General features: G+C 46.2%; 1 long non-coding RNA gene across 1 annotated transcript; it reads right to left on the bottom strand.

The window, feature by feature from the left end:
- Positions 1-847: 847 nt before the first annotated feature.
- LOC120247088 lies at positions 848-21,896 on the bottom strand. The gene is made up of 2 exons (XR_005532217.1): positions 21,383-21,896; positions 848-1,062 (listed from the first exon to the last, which is right to left on the bottom strand). It is a non-coding gene; the product is annotated as an uncharacterized LOC120247088 (long non-coding RNA).
- Between the last annotated feature and the right edge of the window lie 3,391 nt (positions 21,897-25,287).

Here is a 25,287-nt window from a genome sequence, read left to right on the forward strand (position 1 = left end):
TTTGCCAAGACATTTGGCAACCTCTCTAATGATGTCCTTATGGACAAGGTAGAGAAATATAACCTGAATGATAGTTACATGGGTTCTTGGCTAATAGAATGACTCTATCAAAGGGCGTTAATTAGTAGATCTGTGCTGGACTGGAAAGAAGGCTTAATACCATGCAACAGGACCTTGCACATGACCCTGTTCTCCAAGTAGTTTAGTAGAAGGTGAATATGTAGATATCAAATTTCTAGGTGACCCACAGCTGGGAGGGACAGATTCTAGTGAAGACTGTTGAAACAACATTTAAAAAGAACTCAGTAGGTGGAAGGAAGAGCTAAATGAGAAAAATTTTCAATATAAAGAAATGAAATGAGGTAGAAGCAGATACAAACAGCTTAATCATTTGCTTGTTGCACAAGTTAGGGAGACCTAGTATAATGCCATTATGTGTTACCTGAGGGCGTTCCGACTTTCCAGAAATTTGTCATGAAGCCCCCATAGGACCTCTAGGCCAGTCAGTGGATCTGGGATCTCTTGAGGGGCTTGATCACCTAAGCTAGTGAGGAAAACCTTGGAACCCCGCACACCCACCCAGGAATCCACCATTCACAGCACTTGGTACCTCTCTTTGTACTTATCATAGTACATTACAGTCAGGTTCTTGTGCACCTGTCCCAGCTTCTTCAGTGTGAACTTCAGGGTAAGGACCATGGTTTACCCCTTTCCCACTTCCCAGGGCCGAATGCCTGTCACGGTCACAGACTGGGGAGTCCAGAGAGTCCCTACAGACAGGAATCTTTTGTCTGTTCATTCTGTTCATTGCTGCATCCACGGACGTAGAACAATGCTTCGCATCAGGTAGGACCCAATACATATTTAATGAAAGGATGAAGATGAACATACATTCAGCAATACATACCGTTCAGTGTGGTTGTGACATGTCCCATTTGTAAGTCACTCCATGGCTACCCTAAAGCCCTCAGGAGCTGAATTCACATCCTTTGTGTTTTGCTTCTCAGGTCTTTGTCCATTCCCATCTCTGATTACATCTGGTATTTACTCAGAAAAGCTCAGCTAGGGCAAAAAAAAAAAAAATGTTTGATGATTCTTTGCAGAGGTATACCCTGGGTGTAATGAATTAATCACTGGCAGAAAGTTAAGGGTGCAGGGTGAAGTCAGATGGATCCGGGTTTAGGTTCTGTCTTGGACAAGCTTCTTTATGAGATTTATGACTGTGATATAAAATATCCTTCTTTCGTGAAGCCTAGGTGTTCTCATCAAAGAGGGTAGATACTGTATGGATCTACCGTCTTAATCAATGTCACTATTGTTACTGGTTTGTCAAGGTCTTGGCTCAACAAAGACCCTTGAGTTGCAAGGGAGAAAACTCTAGGAAGAATCAAGGAAAAAGAAATTCGATATTGCTAAAGGCCTGCTTCAAGGTTTACTTCTTTTGTATGTCAAAGCACCTGCTCCTGTTAGACAAGTAAGCTCTTCAGAGGGGGCAATAGAGGCCCTGCATTGCAGAGGGAGCTGATGTCTCCATGGTAACAGCACATCAGCTTCGGATGCGGGCACACCTGGTATTCTCAGGTTACTCCACCATATGGCACCTCATATATTTCATCAAGGAAAAAAAAACCTACCTTGGCCTCCCCCTACTGCATAGGCAAACACAAGCACACGTACCCCCAACACCCTCTGTCTAATCCACGGCCACTGAAAAAGAGATTGGAAACACAGTTCCCAAAGCCATTCTTTCAAACAAAGGGCCAGAAGAGTTATTCTGGCTTCAAAGAGGTGCCCAGAAGAGAGGTACCTGACAAGTAACATTTGCAATTTGCCTCTTCTATGAGCCTGACGTAGAATCATGTGGTCTCCCGCTCCCCCACCCCCACCCCTGCCCCCGTTCCTGGCTTGCTAATAAAGCAGCCCCATTCATAACCCTGCCAAAAGCAGAATCACATCCTTGACCATGACTCATCTCATGACACCATTTGTAGAAGTGGCCTCTCAAACTCTCCCTACATATAAATGCCCATTAAAGCCTCTGCTTTGAACTAGTTTAAAAGGAAAAAGAAAGATTTCCTGGTAGGATTAAAAAAAAAAGAAAAACGCAGCCTGCCTGTAGCCGTCATGTGACACGACCAAAGACTTATGGCCGCTTAGAGATTTCCTGTCTTGCCTCAGAAACAGATGTTTTAAAATTTCATGTTAAAAGAGATGTCAGGAATTGGGAACAGAAGTCACTGTGCCTCGCAGCGTATCAAAGTCTTCCTTTTCAATGGGCATCTTATGGATTTGGTTTCTTCACACCACATTCCCCGGAAAGTCCATTTAAATTAAGCACGCGTGCTGCTCTGGCCTGCCTGGGTGTGCCCACAGGGCCTGGTGTACGATATGCTTCACAGGGAGCCTTTGAAGACACTGTCTTAAAAAGCCACAGTTAAGAAATGTTAGAATTTAGGTTCTAGAAATGTTGGCTTACTTAGGTTGCTACACTGTTCTTGCTGTTTTGTTTTGTTTTGTTTTAAGTACATTGGGTAGCCTACTGACTAATAAATAATAGTCACCAGACGTATCCATGCAACATGGGAAAGTGAGCTGTGCTCTCTAAAGTTTGTAGTTGACGTTTTGAAACCAGTTCAATGTGCGGGGATCCTGGAGCACTACGTCGCCTTGATGTGTGGCAAAGGCTCTGTGTTGAAAGCAATAAAAGCTTGTCCTTGTGTGGCACGGCAGCTTTTGACAATTCACTGGCCCCTTTTTTCTACTGTGTCCCCGCTCCGCGTGGTCATGGGGAACTTTGAGACTGTGTGGAACCTGAGAGGGGACTGTGGGTCTCTTGGGGCATAGCTGATCTCTCCTCAACATGCCAGAAACACTCAGACTTGCAGTTACAGCCGAGATGAAGCAGCCCCCGCCCTCCAAGCTCCTCTGTCTCCCAACTAAAAAGGTGATGGACGTAACAAACAAGCACAACGGACTTGAGGAACAGCACGGTGGGGGGTCCCCCCGGGTTTCTCTACTGCCTTCTGTATATTCTGGACAGAGCTCTACAAGAGCTTTCAAACTGGAATTGCCAACAGGCACAGACCAAAAGAATCGCCAAGTAATGCCTGTTCCCCATAGCCAAAAGGCCTAGAAAGGGGTCACCTAGCCACAGAAAGCCTTTTTTGGCAATATTCGCCCTGCTTCAGTCAAATACTGGTAGAAAACTCCCGCCTCCAGAGTTTCAGCAGGGCCGACCTGGGAGCTGATCTTTTCCCACAACCCCCTGTGCTGAGAAGTAGGTAGTAGGACTCTCATGTCCTGCTCAGTAGGGCTAAGCAGAGATGTGTCTAATCCTCCGCCTCTGACTTGGTGGCAGCAGGTGGTGCCCTAATTCCCCACAGGAGACTGTCTCTGGGCCAAGTGGGTAGTTGATCATTCAATCTCTGCTCAGTGAAAGCAGGCAGTGCTCCAGTTTCCCTGGGTAATATAGGTAAAGCCCAGTAGCTAGTTGAGCCTTTTGCTTCCTTGGGATCAAAGAGGCAGAGTGAGGTAGGAGGCTAGGTGGCATGCTGATTCCCATCTTCCTTCCGCTCCCCTCCCCCAGTGTCAGCAGGGCCCAGCAAGGAGCTGAGCTTCTGCCCCAGTCCTGTAGCAACAGAGCCGTGTGAGTGAGCCCTCTGCTTCCCCACTACCAGGGGTCAGTGGGGCCCTTGAAGGCAATGGGCTGTTGGTGCCCCACTTTTGGTGGGAAGGCATCAGTGGGGTTAAGCCATAAACTTACAGATTCAAGAATCTGAGTGAAATCTAAATGGGATAAACCCAAATGGTGTGAAACCCATGCTAAGACACATCATAATTAACTTTTAAACCTAGAGACAAAAAAAGAAAAAAGAAATCGTGAAAGCAGCCAGAGAGAAACAACGCATCACATATAGGGGAACACTAACTCCAAAAACAGCAGATTTCTCATCTGAAACCATGGAGGCCAGACAGAAATGGCACAACATTTTTCAAGAACTGAAATAAGAGAACTGTCAGCCACCAATTCTATAACCAGCAAAAATGTCTTTCAAGAGTAAAGGGGAAATAAACCTTCTCAGACAATAAAAAAGTAAGAGATTTTGTCGCTAGGAAACCTACCCTTTCAGAATGGCTGAAGAAAGATCCCCATACATAAAGGAAATGGTAACAGGAGAAGGCTTGGACTGGAAAAGGAAAAAACACTAGAATGGGTAAGAAACAGGAATAAATAGACTGTTCTACTTCTTAGAGTTTCTTAACATATTGGAAGGTTCAAGCAAAAATTATAACACCATCTGATGTGGTATTCAATATATGTGTAGAAAATTCTTAAAAGTATATTTTAAAAATGGGGAATGTAGACGGACCAAAATGGAAGTAAGGTTTCTATCCATCTCTCAAAAGTAGTTGACATTGATACTGTAGATGAGAAGTTATGTATGTATATTATAATATCTATAGTGACCACAAAGAAAACTATGGAGACTAAGATACTCAAAAATGTTGTAAATATATCAAGGTGGAATCTTAAAACATGCTCGAGTAACCCAGAGGAAGGTAAGAATAGAGAAGGGGGAATTAGAAATAAAGGAAATAGAAAACAAAAAAGTAGCTGATTTAAGCCCTCATGTATGAACAGTTACCTTAAATGTAAATGGTCTAAATATAATAATTAAAATACAGAAATTGACTGAGTGGATTTAAAAAATGGCCCAACATATGTTGTTTATAAAAAACACTTCAAATACAACTGTGTACGTAGGTTGGAAGTAAAAGAATAGAAACAGATATATCATGCAAACATTAATAATAGTGGTGGTAATAAAAAGCAGGAGTGGCTATATTAATGTCTGGTTACAGTAGACTTCAAAGCAAAGAAAGTCTCGAGAGACCAAAGTTGCATTACATAATGATGGAAGCCTCAAGCCACCGGAAGATATAAAGCAATAAGATAAAAGATAAACTGTGGCTCTGGTTTTGATGGCACATTCCTCTCTTCCTCACTGGCCCATGAGAGCCTTTGAAGACAAGACTCATACCTATTGGTGTTGCCCTCTCACCCCACCTGCCCCAGGAGGTGCTTAAGAAATGTTTTGAACCAATTGTAGTGGAAGTCTACTGCAGCTGTGGTCTGGCTCACAAGAGCACCCCCTTCTCTAGAAAGGGCCTCAGAGGAACTGAGGAGCCTATGGCTGGCTATTCATGGCACTATGATAGTCTATGTCAACTGAGATGCACTCTGAAGCAGAGAAAGTGTTAACTGGCTCACTCTTGACTTGAGGTGGTGTGGGAACTTACTTTTCCAACGTGCTCCCCTTCAGGGTTTGGCTAGAGTCTCCCCTTGGGTAGCTGGGTCCTAATTGTGGGGAATCTGTCCTCCAGCTGCTCTACAGTCCCCTTTGTAGACCCTCCCAGGAAACCTACGGGTTCTTATGCAAATAACTTCTCAGCTTTCCTGAGAGACATATGTAGATTAGACCCCACAGTGACCCTACACAAGAAACCATATCCATAAATAATCCCAACTTTAAGACACACTGGGGTCAGTCAGCATACCATTTGATTAAGTAATGCATTGAAATGCAGTGGGAGGTCCCATCTCATGATTGGAATGTAAATCTGAGAGACACTGGCCAGGAATAAATAAGACACCTTTCTTGGTTGTATCATTATGAAAGTTGGTGGTTGGAAAGGAAATTATTTACTTGGGAATTCTCCACAGTGACATTAGGAGATCACTGGTATGTTGCTAATGACTTCTGTGCTCTTGTTTTATAGCTTAGTATCTGCTTAGTGCCCCAAATTTATATGATGTGACATGGCAGCAGGTTCGCCTGAAGTATTAGCACCCTCAGCAAGTAAGGCCAGGGCAAGTGAGACTGTGGCTGGGAGGGGACATTCTCCCTTGGGACCTTTTAGGGAGAAGCCCAGAATCACGGTCTCCCAGCTCAGTGGAAGTCAAGGTTCCAGCCCAAGCATTTCCTGACTGCATGCTCCTGAGGAATCAATCCTAGTTCCTCTTTCCACAGCGCCATTTTCACTGCTGGTGACCAGACTTCAAATGCTGGTGGTTAATCATGGTGCTCCCTAGCCCAGGCCTCCTCCTCACGGCCTGACCCCGTGGCCTTCAGGTGGTTGCATCAACCACACACCAGGAGGCTCCAACTAGGTCATTCCACTGCCTGTCCACATGGGACCCTATCTCCCTGTTCTTCATTCGTGTTGGTCTCTTGGCCTCTCATTGGCTTCTGCACGTGTTTATATCCTCAACATTAGGGTTCATCTTGACTTTTGTCTGTCTTGTGGATCTCTCTAGTTCTGACCCTTAACATTCTCTCAGACCCATCCACCCTGGGCCTCTGGCTGCTCTTGCGCGTCGCCCACCCAGGCAATGGCTTCTTTGACCAGAGACCCCACTAGGTGCTCCTGTTTCTCATTCCTTCCTCTCATTCATCCTCATCCACTAATAGGCATTCCCAAAACCTGACTTAGCCTTTCTGTAACACTGCTACAATAGGGGTGCCTGTCCCATAAGTCCTGCACCTCATTACGTGGCCTTTTATGCTGAGTGGGGGAGTTAACAAGGTGCATTCTGGAGCCTAGCTGCTGCTGGCCTGCAAATGCATTTCTCTCTCCTGGCTGTGAGACCTGGGGCAAGCCTATGACCCTCTCTCGGCCTCAGGTTCCTTATCTATAAAACAGACACCATCAGAGCCACTACCTTACAGAGTTGCTGGGAAGACGTAATGAATTAATTCATATAGAGCATTGAGAACAAGGCCCAGCACATAGTAAGTGCTATGCATTTGCTACTTTTGCCAAGTTAATCTTTAATAGCCAAGCCAGCTTTTAATAACAACTTGTTTCTGCCATTTGAGGAGTGCTGCTGTTGCATTGTGCTTAGCATGCCTGGCCAGCCAGCCTGAATGGGACTGCTGAAATCGAAACCAGGTTGAAGGGCGGGGGAGGGAATGATGGATGCTTTTCTGCTGTGATTTTTAAAAAGCATTCTCTTCCCTCCCAAAATTGAACTTATTAATTCCTGAAGCAGATGCCTCTTGAAGAACAGCCATGGAAGAAATGCCTACATAAATAAAGTTGGTACCCTTTTCTCTAGTTCTTAATCCCTTTTGTCAACGGACTCAGGATCTTTGCTCCACAACTCTTCTGAGTGGATGTTTGCGTGCTGCGGGCTGGCTGCTCACAGCACTGGGCTCTGGATCTCCCAGGGCCGAGCTGTCACCACTCTCTCTCAAGCACAGTGGCTCCTACACCCTGCCCTGTCCCCCAGGCCCTGCTTGCCGGCTTGCACACTGGGCCTGCGCTCAGCAGGACCACATGGTGCACCCACAGAGTTCTGCTGGGCCACAAGCACATGCCTGTCCGTGTTGCATCTGGGCTGGTGTCTCCGGCTCTGGCCTAGGACTGTTTCCGGTGATGCTGGGAGGGGCTGGCTCTTTGTCCCTAACTGTACTGGCTGTGATCTGTGCAGGCTCAGTCCCAGAAATAGCAGGATCAAGGGATAGGTGCTGTGATGGACAGAGGGAGGAATCAGTGCTTTGTGAGGCTTGGGAGCCATGGGGACTGGGGCGGGGTGGGGGAAGGGGGTCAGGAATCAAAGGAGCTTCCTCAGTAAGATGATGCCTGAGCTACGTTTCAAAAGACAGGTAGGTGTTCCCAGGGAAGACTGCAGGGTGTGTGGGGGTGGGATGGAGAATTCCAGGTAGAGGAAGCACCCCAAGCGAAAGTGAAGAAGCATAGGGGATACGTGTAGGAGGAGGTACAAGTGAGGGATGAGCTAGCAAAGGGTACCTGGGCTCTGGATGAAGCCTCAGCCCCAACATAAGCTCAGTCTTCTACTGAAAATCTTTCATGCTGGCTGGTCAAACAGCCCAAGGGTGTGTGTGTGTGTGTGTGTGTGTGTGTGCGCGCGCGCGCGTGCACACGAGCATTTTGTTTGTTTTTTGCCTTCAGAGGAACATAAAGTCTCCCTCCACCAGACAAGACCATCCTTCGAGTCTAGGAGGAAGTTAGAAAAGCACACCTTTAGCGTCTGGCACATTCATTGCTTGATGCTGGCCGGCACTGCTAGGCAGGCAGCCTCGGTGCCAAGAAGGAGGCTGAAGGACCCTTCAGGGAAAAGCCTCGGTCTAGGGAGCAGGCAGGTATTTGGAGGAAAGCATAAACAAAGCTTTGTAATTAAATCATGCTGACCCACCTCTAGGGTAAGCCAGAGTAAACTAATTTTACCCTCCCTCAAGGCAGGAATTCCAAAGAACCACCCTGGACAGATCCTTCAGTAATACACAATTATCTATGATAATTAATTAGCTAGTTAGGCACTTATACTTAATTAATTAAGCATTTATTAAATGGTATCTTTGTGACAGGCATTGCACATCCCACAGGGGATGCAAAGAAAAGGGAAACATGGTCCATGCCCTCCAGGAGTTCACGAGTGGAGAGAAGGATCGATAAACAAGTACTACCAGGCCCATGTGAGATAAGCCTATCATCACCACCATGGCCATGCAGAAAGGAAGGCGCCAGCCATACTGGCAAGGGGCTGGAGTCCGGAAGGGGAAAAGAGATCATGCTAAGAAAGATTACTGTTTAGGTGAGTCTTGAAGGATGAGTAGGAGTTTAATTGGTGGGCAGAGTAGGAAAGGTGGTTCTCACAGCATTTCCGAAGGCATGAAGTTATGAAAAGATTTGGTCTTGCTGGGAAATGTCCAGGGAAGGCTCGTGAATTCACAGCACGTCAAGCCCCCTCCCCACCCCCCACCCCGAGCCCAGAGCAGCCAAGCCAGTCCAACCATGGCAGTCTCTCCCCAGGTCTCCAGAAGTTTCTGAGGCAGCAGTAACAGATCCACAGTACACATCCTTGAGAAGCAGCCTCTTTGCCATCCTGGGCTTCAAATTTTTCTGTTGCTAGATTACAAGGCATTTAGAGAAGAACAGAGGAAGTTGTTTTGCGACCAGGATGTAAATCCTGAGTTCCTTCTGTTGATGGTAGTAAGCCATCTGAAGTTTTTTAGGCTGGAGACTGACACCATCAGTCTGCGTAGGCACGTCCTCCACCGCAGGGCTGCGATGCTCTGGTGTGTACCTATCAATTGTGAGAAGTGCGGCAAAGAACTAACTCTTCAGAGGGAGTGTTAAGGTTGGCAAAGGACGTCCTTAAAACAGTGAGGAAGGGTAGCTTTAACATCATCCCCAAATCTCTGTCACGCACAGCACAGGCAGCCCAGGGGGCTCGAGTTCTCACGTCCGTACTGAGAATTTCTCTGGGCCTTGGAACCAATCCCTGCCCCCTTCGAGCGTGTCAGGCACCAAACGCTGCTACGTGCTTCCTGTTCAATAACTTCTTCCTCTTTTTAATGTTTATTTTTGAGAGAGAGTTGAGTTGGGGAAGAGTAGAGAGAGGGGAACAGAGGATCCGAAGTGGGCTCTGCGCTGACAGCTGATAGCACAGCCCGATGCAGGGCTTGAACCTTTGAACTGTGACTTCAAGACCTGAGCTAAAGTCGGAAGCTCAACCTACCGAGACATCCAGGTGCCTCCCTGTTCAATAGCTTCTTGTCCTGGCTCACATCACCTTTCTACCGCCTTATCTCTTGGCATTTCCTCATTCTGTCAGTTCAACCCTTAGTCTCTGTATTTCAATAATTCTGCCTCAGAGAGTGTTGTTGGGCTTGGTGTGTTTCTTCTACGGTAGCTGTACCCTCAGAGGTGTGGCTTGGCCTCCGAGCTGGAGCTTCCCTCTCTGCTAGAGTGTGTCAGGGAGAAGTCCCAATCCAGGCCCTCGCGTGGAAGGAATGAGTCGTCCCAGGGAGAGAGGAACCGCAGGTCCAATGTGGCCTCTTTGGTTTTCCTGTTTGCTGCCAGCCCACCACCGATGCCCCTCATCAGAGCTGCCTCAGGAGAGCCTCAGGCGGACGCAGCCCCGGGAGAACGCAGGGCCCCCAGGTTGCAAGGCTCAGAGCTGAGGTCAGGCCCCCTCCCTGCTTTCACCTGCTGCCCAGCTCAGCAGGGCTGGGAGCAGATATTCTTGAGGCCTGGACTGTCACTGTCCACTTCTGTGGCAGTGGGGGAGCTCTGACCGTGCCAAGGCTGAATGCAAGAGCGGAGCTTCGACCTTCCAGAACCTCCCCTTGCCCTGTCCCACAAGGCCCACAGCAGCACCCAGGCTCCACACCCCAGCCCCACCCACAGTTGGCAACAGCCCTCAGTCTCTCTGGGATCTCCCCGTTTCTTGCTAGTCCTTGCGGTCCGTGCATGCTTCCGACACGTCTGCGGTTTATCCAGAACTGATCTGCGGGGAATGTTTCTGCCCTGAATGGTCCAGCTCTCTTCTCCGAAAATGACAGGCCTGGGTCTTGCAATTTAATATAGTACATGAAAAGTGGGTGCCCTGAGGTGCCTGGGTGGCTCAGGTGGTTAGGCATCTGACTCTTGATTTCGGCTCAGGTCATGATCTCGTGATGTGTGGGTTCCTACCCTGCGTTGGGCTCAATGCGGACAGCTAGCTTGGAGCCTTGCCTGGAGCTGCACCGGCCTCTCTGGATGGCAATCATAGCAAGGAACTGGCAGTGTTTGCACAGCTCATGCCATGAGAAATGAAAACTGGTATCTCCTTCTGCTACTACTGGCTCATGTTGGAAATGAGCCTGCTGGTATTGACCAGGCCTCACAATATGCCATATCAGACCAATATTCTGAACACAGATACCTCATAAGGAAAAAAATATTCCTGCCTTTACAAAAGAGATTTTAGATGAAAGCTCTATGGATGATTGTCAAAAGGCTTTTCTATGGGCCTTGCAGATCCAAGACTTAGATAATAAAGGGGGTTAAGAACATAAGAGTTACAATTGAGCCTGGCCCTGAGACAAAAAGCCTATTTTGGGGTTAAGGTACAGATAAGAGCAGAACATAGTTACTACATATATCTTTGCTAATTGGTGAAGCATATAAGTCCCTTCCTCAAGGCCTACATTCCACAAACACCCTCCCTTACACTGGCAGCTGGGATGAGGATAGATAAGAGTAGCTAAAACATAAACCCAGGCGCAAAGACTGACACATTTAGGGCCCCCATGATAGTTTCCACAAACAAACCAATTCAGAAACATTCATCCTTTTTTTTTTTTTTTTTTGGTTGTTGTTTATCTGACATTCTAATTTATTTATTTATTTATTTTTTTAATAGTTTATTGTCAAATTAGTTTCTACATAACACTCAGTGCTCATCCCCAAAGTGCCCTCCTTCATGCCCATCCCCCCCACCCCCCCACATCCATCAGTCCTCAGTTTTTGTCAGCATTCAAGAGTCTCTCATGGTTTGCCTCTCTCCCTTTCCCCCACCATTTCCGCCCTTCTTCTCCCCCTTGGTCCTCCGTCAAGTTCCTCCTAATCCTCCTATACGTGCACACATATGATATTTGTCCTTCTCTGCCTGACTTATTTCGCTCAGCATAACACCCTCAAGGTCCATCCATGTTGCTACACATGGCCAGATTTCATTGTTTCTCATTGCCATGTAGTATTCCATGGTATAGATAAACCACATCTTCTGGATCCATTCGTCTGTTGATGGACACTTAGGCTCTTTCCATGGTTTGGCTGTTGTTGAGAGTGCTGCTGTGAACATTGGGGTACATGTGCTCCTATGCCTCAGCATTTCTGTATCCCTTGGGTAAATTCCTAGCAGTGCTATTGCTGGGTCATAAGGGAGTTCTATTGTTAGTTTCCTGAGGAACCTCCACACTGTTTTCCAGAGGGGCTGTACCAGTTTTCATTCCCACCAACAGTGCAGGAGGGTGCCCGTTTCTCCACATCCTCGCCAGCATCTAGAGTTCTCTGATTTGCTCATTTTAGCCACTCTGACTGGCGTGAGGTGGTATCTCAGTGTGGTTTTGATTTGTATTTCCCTGATGAGGAGGGATGCTGAGCATCGTTTCATGTGTCTGTTGGCCATCTGGATGTCCTCTTTGGAGAAGTGTCTGTTCATGTCTTCTGCCCATTTCTTCACTGGGTTGTTTGTTTTTCGGGCGTGGAGTTTGGTGAGTTCCTTATAGATTCTGGATATTAACCCTTTATCTGATATATCATTTGCAACTATCTTTTCCCATTCCGTTGGTTGCCTATTAATCAGAAACATTCATCCTCTTGAGAGCCAAACAGAATGACTCCTAGCTTATCTATATACAATTTAACCTATATGTTATCCTGTTTTTCACTAAGAGCATCCTGTTAATTCCTTGGTTGTAAATTCACGATGACTGAAATAATTCTGCAATTGTTATCGCAAAAGGCCTCCCATTGCAGAAATTCCTTTCTCTGACTTCATGTTGTTGCTGAACCTTTAAATAAAGACACCAAAACTGACAGGACAGAGATGCCTGCCTGGTGATCAGAAAGAATCTCGGGGCTCTCTCACTCTCTCTCTCGCCGACACCGTCCATCCTTCAGGGACCCCTGGACATGCTGGAGCCGGCCTCCAGCAGAGCCTGGAGGCTGCTTCAGATTGTGTCTCTCTCTCTCTCTGATCCTCCCCTGTTCACGCTGTCTCTCTCAGAAATAAATAAAACATTAAAAAATTAATATGAATTTTATTTATTTTGGCATAGATAATACATTCTTTTAGTTAAAATTCAAAAAGCACAGAAAGTGTACACTACAGTAAACAATTTCCTTCCTTCCCCAGCCACCCAGTTACCCCCAGGCGACCAGCTGTACCAGTTATAATACAGAGTGAACGTGTGACCCCCCCACCACACTTTTTGTGTCATAAAAACTTTAAAACCCACAGAATAGTTGGAAGAGTATCAGAACCTATTCTCCTAGATTCCTCACTTGTTTTGCAACATTTGTTTTATCTATGTGTGTGTGTGTGTGTGTGTACACGCGTGCGCACGCATGCACACACACACACACACACACTTTTTTCTCTGAACTATTTGAAAGGAAGTTGCAAACACCAAGACTGCTGTCCCCTAAACACCTGGGAAAGAGCTTCCTAAGAATGAGCACCTCCTCCTCCACAACGGTAGTATCACCATCACCCACAAGAAATTTAACGTTAATGCAATAGAACGACATAAAAAATTCCTTCCAGTTGGCCCAAAACTGTTCTCTGTGACAACGTTTCGCTCTAGAATCCAGTCAGAGAGCACGGATTCCCTCTACTTGTCACCACTCTCCAGAGCGGCCAAAATCAGCGGTCCTGTGGAGGGGCCTAGGTACGGACCTGTCTGATCATTTCCCCATAATTCCACTCAGGCTAAGGGACTCTGACGTGGCACATCGTGTCATCGGCCGCCTATCTTTGATTCTATAATAGCAGTTCCCTCAGGAACTATCTTTATAAGGGCGTGTAATGCTCCTCTTGAAAATTGATAAAGGAACTACATGAAGGCACAAAATGAGAGGGCAAATTTCAACTCTAATTGACATAACACAGTGCTATAGTCCTCTCCTTTTATACTTCTGATTTGATGACATTTTAAAAAATGTTATGTCGTCTTCATATGAGCATAAGTTCTGCCAGGGTAAATGGCTTACAAGGCACGGTTCTCTGGTGTGCCAGGAACATTCTGAGGAAGCCCCTGAAGTCTGCTGTCCAGTTATAATCAGAAAGAGGTGCTCAATGTTCGTATTCGGGTGCCATTTTGCCACAGGGTATCGGTTCTGGCAACACTCTTCAGCCTCCAGATGACTGTACTAAACTCCAGGAAACAGGTGAACTTTTTGGAGTGTATTTGATGACCCATTCATCTTGGTGTGTTATAGGAGGGGATCATTCAAGATAATAAAGCTTACAGAAATCATGTTATCTTCAAGGCCTTTTATTTGTAAGGCTAAACCTTACAAGTGTAAGACTTACTACTGTGCACTTTAGCATGTGGACATATCCAAGAAACTCTTTCCTGAGAAGAGTTTGAGGCTTGCTTCCAGATTCTCTCGTAATCCACCCTATGAGATGATCTTTCACCCAAGCAAGGTTATATAATTGGCTTTTTAATTTTTTCCGGAAATTCAAAGCTTTGCTTCCTTCGGCCATGGCTGCCAAAACCTCTCCTTCCTTTCAATAAACTAGTCAGAATACCTGCAGGCCAGCTAACGCACCTGTCCCTATCTTTCTTTCTGTGCAGACCATGTTGAATGACTAACCAAATGAATAAATAAATTTCCAGAAAGGGTCTAAGGGTCTGCGAACCTTCCCTTCTTCTTAAGTAATTATAGGAGGTGAAGGCACGCTTCCCTGCCCTACATTGGAACCTGAGTGGGGTGTGGCTTGAAATGACTTACCATTTTTCTTTTTTAATTTCTCATTTATTTATTCATGTATTTTGAGAGAGGCAGAGAGAGGGAGAGAGAGAAAATCTCAAGGAGCTTCCTTGCTGTGAGTGCAGAGTCCAACCGGGGGCTCAAGCCCATGAACCATGAGTTAATGACCTGAGCTGAAATCAAGAGCTGGATGCATAACTGACTGAGCCATTGAGGTGCCCCAGACTTATTTTAAAAATAAAGACCACAGAATGTGAAGCTCTACACATCCTTCTGGGGGACAGAGGTAAAGGAAGGGCAGTGCTCATCTCTTCTCCCTCCCCCGCAAGTGAGTGTCAGTGTTCTGGGTTTTGGACATGCTAACAGGTATGCAGTGGTGTCTCATGGTTGTTTTAATTTGCCTTTCCGTAATGATATGATTTCATATGCATATTTGTTATCTGTGTATCTTTAGTGAGATGTCCTTAGAAGTCTTTTGCTCATTTTTTAAGTCAGGTTGTTTGTTATCTTATTGTTGAGTTTTAAGAGTTCTTTATATATTTTGGATAACAGTCCTTTCTCCTAGATGTGTCTCTAGCAAATATATTCTCCAAGTTTGTGGCTTGTCTTCTCATTCTCTTGCTATTGTATCTCACAGAGCAGAAATTTTTAATTTTAATGAGGCTCAGATCATTTCTTTCACATATCCTGTCTTTAGTGTTGTATCTAAAAAGGTATCACCATAACCAAGGTTATAGAACTTTTCTTCTATGGTATCTTCTGGAATTTTATAGTTTTTTGTTTTACATTTAGGTCTATAATCCATTTTCAGTTGATTTTTGTGAAGGGTGTTAATGTCTGTGTCTAGATTCACTATATTTTGTTGTTTGCATGTGGATGTTTCATTGTTCCAGCACCATTTGTTGAAGAGACTATTTTGGGGGTGTTTGGATGGCACCCTGGTTGAGCATCCAGCTCTTGATTTCGGCTCGTCATGATCTCAGGATCACAGTATTGAGCTCCACATTGGGCACTGCACTGAGCATGGAGTCTCCATTTCCTTAGGATTCTACCCCCCTCTGTCTTTTTCTCTCTCTCTCTGCCCTTCCCTTGCTTGCAGACACACTCTCTGAAATTAAAAAAAAAAAAAAAAAAAAAAAAAAAGACTGTTTTTGCTCCATTGTAATGCCTTTGCTTCTTTGTCAAAGCCCAGAGTTTTGTTTCTGGGCTGTCTATTCTGTTATATTCATCTTTTTGTCTTCTCTTTCACCAATACCACACTGTCTTGATTACTGTTGTAGTTTATAGTAAGTCTTGAAGTCAGGTAGCATCAGTCCTCCAGCTTGGCTCTTCTACCTCAATACTGAGTTGGCTACTCTGTGTCTTTCGCCTCTTCATGTAAACTTTGATCCAGTTTGTCAATATCTATAAAATAACTTGCTGAAATTTTGACTGAGGTTGCATTGAATTGCATTACTTAATGACCTTCTTTACTTTCTTTTTTATTTTGAAGTCTGCCCTGTCTAAAATTCATATCCCTACTCCAGCTTTCTTTTGATTAGTGTTAGTGTGCTATATTTTTCTTCATCCATTTACTTTTAATCTATATGTGTCTTTATATTTAAAGTAGGTTTCTTGAAGACAACATATAGCTAGGTTTTTTGACCCATATGAACAATCTCTGCGTTTTTAATTGGTATATTTAGACCATTGATATTCAAATGATTATTCTGTAGTTGGATTAATATCTACAATGGTTGTTATTGTTTCCTATTCTTTGCCCTTGTTCTTTGTTCTTATTTTTGTCTTCCACATTTTTTCTAACCTGTGGCTTTAATCAATTTATATGATTCTATTTTCTCTCTTTTCTTAGCATATCAATTATACTTTTTAAAAAAACTTGTTTTAGTGGCTGCCCTAGAATTTGCCATATACACTTATAACTAATCCAAGTCCCTTTTCAAATGACACTATACAGGGGCCTCAGTGGCTCAGTTGGTTGAGCAACCGACTTTGGCTCAGGTCATGATCTCACAGTTTGTGAGTTCAAACCCCGTGTTGGGCTCTGTGCTGACAGCTCAGAGCCTGGAGCCTGCTTCAGATTCTGTGTGTGTGTCTCTCTCTCTCTGCCCCTCCCCCACTCGTATTCTGTCTCTGTCTCAGAAATAAACATTAAAAAATTAAAAAAAAATAACACTATACCACTTCACAGGTAGTGTGAGTACTTCATAGTAACAAAAAAATCCCAACTTTTTTCCTCCTACCCCTTGTATCACTCCTGCCATTCATTTCATTAAAATATAAACAAACATAAACATACATATATAGACACACAGAAGATACATACAGTTACATAATAAAATGCATAGTTGCTATTATTATTTTGAATAAACTGTTATCCTTTAGATCAGTTAAGAATAAGAAAAAAGTTTTTATTTTATCTTCATTTATTCATTTTTTGAGGCTCTTCCTTCTTTATGTAGATCTGAGTTTCCAACCTACATTATTTTCATCCTCTCAGAACTTCTTTTAACATTTCTTATAAAGCAGGTCCATCACTAACAAATTTCCCAAATGTTCATTTGCCCGAGAAAGTCTGTATTTCCCTTTTGCTTTTTTTTTTTTAATGCTTATTTATTTATTTTGAGAGAGAGAGAGAGAGAGAGAGAGAGAGAGAAAACATGTGCGTGTGTAATCAGGGAAGGGGCAGAGAGAGGGGGAGAGAAAGAATCCCAAGCAGGCTCTGCGCTGTCAGTGCAGATCCCCGTGTGGGACTCAATCTCATGAACAATGAGATCATGACTTGAGCTGAAATCAAGAGTCAGACACAACTGCCTGAGCCACCCATGCTTTTGAAGGATAATTTTGCAGGGTACAGAATTGTGGTGGGTCCCTCCCACCCCTCAACCCTTTAAATATTTCACTCTACTCTCCTGTTTGCATGGTTTCTGAGAAGTAGGATGCAATTCTTAACCTTGTCCCTCTATTGGTTAGAATCTTTATTTTTGTTTTTATACCTCTGGCTTCTTTCAGGATTTAAAAAAATTATCTTTGTCTGTACTTTGAAAAAGATACAATGAGGTCTGGTGGGGGGGGTTTGTTGTTGTTTTTGCTTGTTTTGTTTTTGCATTTATTCTGCTTGGTGTTCTCTGAGCTTCCTGGATCTGTTTTTTGGTGTCTGACATTAGTTTGGGGAAAGTTATCTGTCATTCTTTCTAATATTTCTTCTGTTTCTTTCTCTCTTCTCTGGTTTTCTTATTCCCATTACATGTACCCACCCTTTGTAACTTCCCACACTCCTTGGATATTCTATTTGGTTCAGCTTTTGCTCTATTTGCTTTTCAGTTTTCAAGGATTCTGTTTACGTATCCTGTAGCCCAGAGATTCATTCGTCAACCAGTCCGGTCTATTAATAAGCCCATGAAAGGCATCCTTCATTTCTGTATCAATCAGTGGTTTTGATGTCTAGCATTTCTTTTTGCTTCTTTCTTAGGATTTCCGCCTCTCTGCTTACATTGCCTGTCTGTTCCTGCACTCTGTCTACTTTATCCATCAGAACCCTCAGCCTGTTAATCATAGCTGTTTTAAATTCCCAGTCTGATATTTTCATCATCCCTGACACGTCTGGTTCTGATGCTTGCTCTGTCTATTCAAATTGTGCTTTTTGCCTTTTCATATGCCTTGTAATCTTTTCCTGAGAGCTGAATGTGACACACTAGGTAGAAAGAGCTGCTGTAAATAGGACTTTTGTGATGTGGTGGCGAGAGGTGGGGGGGGGGGGGAGTGTCCTGTCTCAGTCCTTTAGTGATCCTGTGCCCTCACAAGGTTTTGTTTTTTCTCTCCCTTTAGGTGGATCAGGAGGGCAAGAGTGGCTGGCAGTTGGGTTCTGCCTGCCAGTTAGGCTCAGAGAACAAGCTGCGAAGCTTTGGTTAACTAGTTTCCCCCGAGGGCTGGCCTTTTTAAGAGAAATAGTGCTCTGGGGTATTTCAGAATGGTTCCCTCACGTCCTGGAAACCCAAGGGAATTTTTCTCCACGATTTACTGTGGGAACTTAGTCCATTTAGTAGAGTTAAGACTGTGGGGACCCCCAGTGACTAGGTGCCCCTGGAGTTTTTAAATTCTCAGACTTGTCTGCACAGAGCCTCCAGCAATGAGTCAACCGAGGCTTGGTTTCCTGGGGCTGTCCTGCACTGGGGTCTCTGCTCCGGTCGCCCCCCTGTCCCCACGCCCCCTCCCGTTTGCCCAGCTGTCTGTCCAATCTCAGGGACAGCAGTTTGCCTTGTGGCCTCCCCTCTCTTAAGGATCCAAGAAGAGTGGCTGAGTTTTCATTCTGTTCAGCTTTTTACTTGTAGTTAGGATGGAGCGGAGACTTCCAAGCTCCTTACATTCGGAACAGGAAACCAGAAGCCCTATCTTTTCCTTTAAACATGCAATTTCAACACATTTTCAAAGACAGTGAAACGGCTAATGATGTAGGTTTTATTCCACACACATAGACACATGTAGAGCCAGTCTTAAAAATCTAAAAAGACAGGATGTTGTAGGCAACATTTTAAAGAAAAACTACGTTAGTCCTGGGACATTCCTTTTAAAAGAACATTAACATTCATTTTCCTCAAATTCCTTATCTTCGTACCCTTGTTACAAATAAGAACAAAAGCCACAGCAATTAGTACTGGGTATTAGGTTCTTGCCACGTTCCTGTGCTAGCACTAATCCTGAGTAAAAGGCATTATTTAACCCATTTCATAGATTAAGAAACTGAGGCTCAGAAAGTTTGGACACTTTGCCTAACGTCATAAAATTTGTAAGTTAATAGCGAGATAATAATAATAATAATAATAATGTCTTAAATCCCTATGGTTAAACCTAATCAGAGTCCTGGCCATCTCTGGTGATTAGTGACATGCCTGTTGGCTTAGTCAGCAAGTGACCTTTGCAAACACTGACAGTGGGCTGTGCGTACATGTGAGATTATTTTGGACCATGTTCATTGTCCTCTTCCAGAATATGCTTTCCTAACCTATTTTATCAGAACCTCTGATGCCCTGTCTTCTCCCCTCACCTATTTTGAACCTCGGTATTGCAGCTTCCAGCAGGGGAATGCCTGGTTTTTAGGTAGTGTTGATGAGTTACCAGCAGATTTATAAAGATGTGGGTTTTTCATTAGTCTGGAAGTTGTTTGGTTTTAGTTTTTTGGTAACCCTGTGTTTACCCACCTTCAAATCAAATCGTCTTTTTTCAACTCAAATAAGTTCTTTCCTCCTCAGATCCAAGAGCTTTCAAGCTTTGAAGATAAAAGGACAGGCTGTTTCACAGCTCAGAACTTTCCATGATGTGTTGTCGGGACAGGAAGTGAATGTGCAATCCTTGACATGTCCTGAGGGGTTCATTCAAGACAGAGGCAGCATATCCAGAAGCAGCAAGCCTTAAATCCCTGGCCTGTGACGCACCACTCAGCTGCTCTGTGGCTCTCCGAGGTGGAAGTGAGCACTTTGTGGAGGGGCTTTGGAAGTGAACTCTAGCACCTGGTGAAGCCAAATGGAGCCTGCAGCTGAGAAGTGGGACTGGGCCCAGCATGGAAGACATCTTAAAGGGGAAGGACGGCCTTGGTTGGAAAGTGGATGACTCGTATTTGTCACTGACAACATTAAAACATTAAAGGCCTCATGTGGAAAAAGTTGATTAAAACACAAATTTAATATATTCATGTTTTATCTTCTCAATGAAAACTGAAAAGTAATAATCTACACATTTGTCACACTCAAGAGCCTTCAGAGAGGTTAATGTGGATCATTAAACATCGTCTATTAAGGAATTACATTTCACAATAGTGAGTAAAAGGAAAACACATTAACAACAAAGACCACTATTCTTCCCGCCCCCCCATTCACATGCTCAAACTACACTATTTGTAACAAGAGAAAAAGAAAGACAAAGTTAAAAGCTTTTAAAACTTAGGATATAATAGAATTGCTTCTTCTTGCGAAATACTGTTTCAAGTCTGTTTATTTCAAAGTCAGGTCAGAATGCCACCTTCAAGTTGTGAAACGCCTGGGTTCTTAATACTCTCCTCCCTCTTTGCTTGAGAAAGGCTTTTACCCCCGTCCAACCACAGGGAGATGTTTCTACAATATAGGAGGTTTTTAAACTTGGTTGAAAATAGTTTACAGTTGAATCATTTTTTAAAAAATGGCCACTTGGGCCCCACCTGCCTGCCTGGGATGAAACGGCTCCATCAAACCCCCCCGGAGCCCAGGGGGGCAGGAAGACCGAGGGGAACGCGAACATCGTGCTGCCCCAAAGGGAAACCTATGGAAAGGACACATGCGAGCGGATGGAGTCCGGTAACTTCACTCCAGTGACTCTCCAGTGGCCACAGGCCTTTTCAGTTTGACGAGTGTTCGTGAGGTACCCAGCGTGGCCGGAAGATAAGGTTAAACAGCTGTGGTGTCTGTAAAGAAGGCAGACCCACTGTGCTCCTTTGTCTGGTGTGTGTGAGCGACTGGCACGGCGCGTCCTACGCAGCGCGCACTCTGTGACTATGATCAGCACTCACAGATTTATTGTCGCTGCTGAAAAAGAATGTACTTAGCAAATGAGTGTGTAAAGCAAGTGGTCTTCACGCAGATGCGTCTATGGGTGAAGGTGCCCGAGTCAGGGGCCCTGGGCCACATCCCGGCAGGACCTCAGCAACTTACCTGACCTTCCCGAGACTTGTTTATAAAATGCGTAAGACAAGGACAGTCCCTTAGCGGGTCGGGGTGAGGCACCCCGCCTGGCACCCCGGGAGTCCCCTGCGCACCTCCACCTCTTCCCGGCGCCTCATTTCCTCCTCCTGCAGCCCTCTTTCTCGACAGACGCAAGCTGCTTGGTGTCTGGGCTGCTGGACTCCTTCCCCCCTCCCTCTCACCCCCTCCCCCCGCCGCCTAATCGTTACTCGGCAGGCACACCACTTTCTCCTTGGCCCACAGAGGTTCTGTGGCTCCCACCTGACTTCAGGACAAGAACTACACTTGTTAGCCTGATGGGCCTCGTGCGTGCCCCGACTCCGCTCCCAGGAGTCCCCGGCTCGCCGCACTGGTGCTCCCTTCGGAGGAGCTCTCACCTCCTTCTGTCGTTCCCCTCAGGCAAAAGTGCTGTCCTCCAGGGCGCCCGGGACCACGGCTGGGGCCCCCTTCCAGAGCCAGACTCGGCCCCTTGTCTCCTCACCGGACACGCGGCTCCCTGCCACCCGAACCCGTGTCCCCCGCCTCCCAGCGTCCTCCGCGCCAGCCCGCCCTGCGGCCTTCAAGCAGGGCTGCGGGGCGCGGTGACGCGGGGCTCCGAGACACACAGGAGAACGACGCCCTCTTCCCTCTGTAAGCAGCTCTGACGGTGGAACAGCTCTTTCTGTTTTTCAGTCTCAAGAAAGATGCACTCTGTCCTGAACACTGCACCGTCCTAAACGGGGGTCCGCCTTGGGCCCGGGATTACACGATCCAAATGAGCTCTGCAGACACGGCTCATCTAGGAGTGCCTGGTCTTAACCCCGAGGCCGCGGACTCCGCGACCGCCTCCGGCCCTGCTATCAAGAGGTGCCAGGCAAGCGGTTGGGGCCCCAGTTCCGGTCGTCCAGGACCCGGAAGGGAGGCAGAGCAACACGCGTGCGTTTCCCTCCCAGGGCTGGAGCGGAACCTGCGGCAGGAGCATGCGCAGAGGGCACCACGCGCGCGCTCGGCAGGAGCATGCGCAGAGGGCACCGCGCGCGCCCTGCGGAGGGCTCTGGGCGCAGCCAGGCGTGGCGGGGCTGAGTCCTGAGCCTGTGTCGTGGCTGCGAAGAGCGGCGCGGACACAGGCTGGTGATGGCTGCGAGTGTTGTGCCCGAATCGCGAGTCCCCAGAGACCTCCAAGGAGCCAACGCGGATGCAAGAACAAAAGGGTCTTTATTACAAGCTCGAGCAGGGGCTCACCCATTTCCCGGGGCAGCGGCAACAAGGTGAAGCCCCGAACAGTGGCGAGCAGGGTCTTTATGGAGGAAGGGCGGGGGTGTAACCGTGCACGCGCTGTATGTTTTGCATCATTACATAAGCACCAATCATAATTGTACAACACCCATAGTAACAGCGTAGTAACAGTTTTGACCATTCAGTATCTGCGAGGCGTCCGTTACTTTTGGCGGGACCCAGTCATGACCTTTGAGAGTCTTTTAAAATGACCAATTATGAGGTGGGCTCAGAGAACCTACGTGGGGCTTCTGCAAGCGTGATTGATTGGCAAGTACCATGATTGATTGGCAAGTTTGTACAAAGTAACCACCTGCAGTTCCCAGCCCTGACTCGTCTCCAAGACTACAGGAATGTTACACATTTCTTTTGATTGGCAGATCCCAGGGCGGTCCGAGGGGTCCGAGGGTGGCTTCAGCTGAGGCTTTTCCTGGAACCGGGACTACGTGCAGCCTGAGGTTGTTTTTAATGGAGGACTTAATTTCAGGCTCCTCACGAGCAGAGGAGGCGTTGAGGCGGCAGCCCGCGGGAGGAGCGGCAGGTGCCAGGACCAGAGGCGACGCACAGCGTGGCGAGTTTGGGATGGAAACGCTGGGGTGAGGCGAGGTGGGACGGTGGCCACAAGGTGCAGGGAGAAAGCTGCCGAGGTTGGCCAGGGCCAGACCGTGGAAGGCCTTTATGCCTTGTGGAGGCATCTGGACTCCTTCCGGAGGGTTCTAGGGCAGGCAGCCTCTGAGATGGAGTGAAATAGATTGTAGTAACTCTGGAAATCGGATTCTGGACCTCTGTCGCCGGGGTGTGGGGTGGTTTTGTCCAATGCCCTTTCTGAACGAATTCTGTGACGTCTGTAATCTTTGTTAGGTTTATCCACGGAACCCTCTGCTCCGTTGACTCAGGGCTCGGTTGAATGAATGGGCAGAGATCTCCTTAAATTCCTATGACCAACAAATCCGGGCTTGGCCAGGAGCCTCTGTGTACCCCGTGGGGCACCTCTTCAGTACTGAGCCGGTGACAGCTATGCCCAGCACTCGCTTCCTGGCTGTGTAGAGTCTGACGACTCAGCCAGGGGTGAGAACTTAGGGCCTTCTCAGTCTTTTTCCAGCACACACACAGCCCTGCCTGTGCAGATGGCTGGCCAGAGCCCAGGAAGACGCCAAAGCGTGTAAAGCCCTAGGAGACTCCTTCCTCAGCTTGTCCCTTTAAGCTTTCTGGTTAGCCGCTTGTGTGCCTCCTGTTACCCACTGCCTCAAGCATGCGCAGAGCCCCCAGCTAGGAAGTTAAACAATTGCCTCTAATGTTTTTGAATAAACACCCCTTGGAGAAAAGGCTTTTTGCGTGCAGTGAGTGCAAGTCAGGTCAAAGAAAGATGACCTTGCAAGTGGGGTCTTCCAGGGAACTATCAGAGTGACCGAATAATGGCAGTGCCCTGGGAGTGAGGCTCTCGGGGACCCCAGCCCCATTTTGATCTGTCTCTTGGATACCAAGGCTGCTGGTCTTACTCTGTTCGGTTTTCAAGGCAGCAGTGGAGACAGGAAGATTGGAATAGGGCGAGTTGAAATACACAACTCTCACTGTTCTTACCAAGATTCAGTCACATACACCGAATAGAAGATTCCCAGATGACTGCAAGCCTTTGGTTAATTCCAGGAGTTCTGACAAAGTTGATTTTGACCATTTATTGTTAGTTTTCTTGTTACTTTTTTTGGAGGAAAAAATGTTCAGAAGTCCTTATTCCTAACCAGATTTCTGTTCTGGAAGGTGAGTTTGACCCGCATGTGTAGAAGACATTAGGATTTGGGTGAGACTGGAGTCCGGGAGAGGAGATGGGAGTTTTCATGGTCAGTGGGCAACATGATAGTATTCATAGGAGGGGAAACACCCGAAAGAGCTCCTATGTATCAAAGGGTTGCAGTTTGCCAGGTTCTGTGCTCAGTATTTTACATATTTTTTTTGTACATCATCATATCTATTTTAAAGATGATAAAACTGCATTTAGAGAAGTTCAATACCTTGTCCAAGGTCACACAGCTAAAAGGGAGATAGAGCAGCTTTTGAATCATGAATCTGACTTTAAAATCCATGTTCATAATCACTAGCTTGTATTTCTAGAAGGAGGCCCGATTTCTACTGTAAAATCATTCTTGTAACAAATATTCCTTCATGACTGGGTACGTGCTGGGTACTGTTTTAGGGGTTAGGGATATAGTAGTGAACAAGATAGAAAAAAGTCCCTGTTCTCATGGAGCTTATATTCTAGTTGGTGGAGACACACAGTAAACAAGGTACATAAGCAAACTATATCTTATGTTGGATGGTGATAGGTGCTGAAATAAGGCAAAGGAAGGAGAAAGAGAAAGGGCCTTGCTAGAAAGTAATATTTGAGCAAGGATCTGAGGCTGAGAGAAGAAGCATGTGCATATCTTTTTCTTTTTAATGTTTATTTATTTTTGAGAGACAGAGACAGAGAGAGAGAGAAAGAGCAAGCAGGGGAGGGGCATAGAGAGAAAGGGAGACACAGAATCTGAAGCAGGCTCTAGGCTCCAAGCTATCAGCACAGAGCTTGACACGGGGCCCAGACCCACGAACCGTGAGATCATGACCCAGCTGAAGTCTGGTGCCCAACTGACTGAGCCACCCACAGGCACCCCAAAGAATGTACATGTCTAAGTGAAGAGCACTCTGGACAGAAAGGATAGCAAGTGCAACGGCCCTGAGACAGGAAGGTACTTGACTTGCATGAGAAACAGCAAGCGATCAGGGTGGTGGGTAGACCTGAGTGAACGAGGAGGGGGAGTATAAGGAGACAAGGTCAGAGAGGTAATGGGGACCCAGACTGCATGGGCCTCATAGGCCACTGGAAGGAGTCTCACTTTGAGCATTGACATCCCTGAAAAGATTCCTCTGTCTTACGTGTTGAGAATGGAGAGACAGGGCCAGACAGGAGGCGGCCAGGAAGCAAGCTTTGCAGGAACCTAGGACAGGGGACATGGCTTGGGGCAAGGTGGTAGCATTGGAGAGGTGAGAAGTG

This window comes from Hyaena hyaena, unplaced genomic scaffold, assembly GCF_003009895.1.
Source record: "Hyaena hyaena isolate Hyena2069 unplaced genomic scaffold, ASM300989v1 scaffold_11, whole genome shotgun sequence".
Lineage (NCBI taxonomy): Eukaryota > Metazoa > Chordata > Mammalia > Carnivora > Hyaenidae > Hyaena > Hyaena hyaena.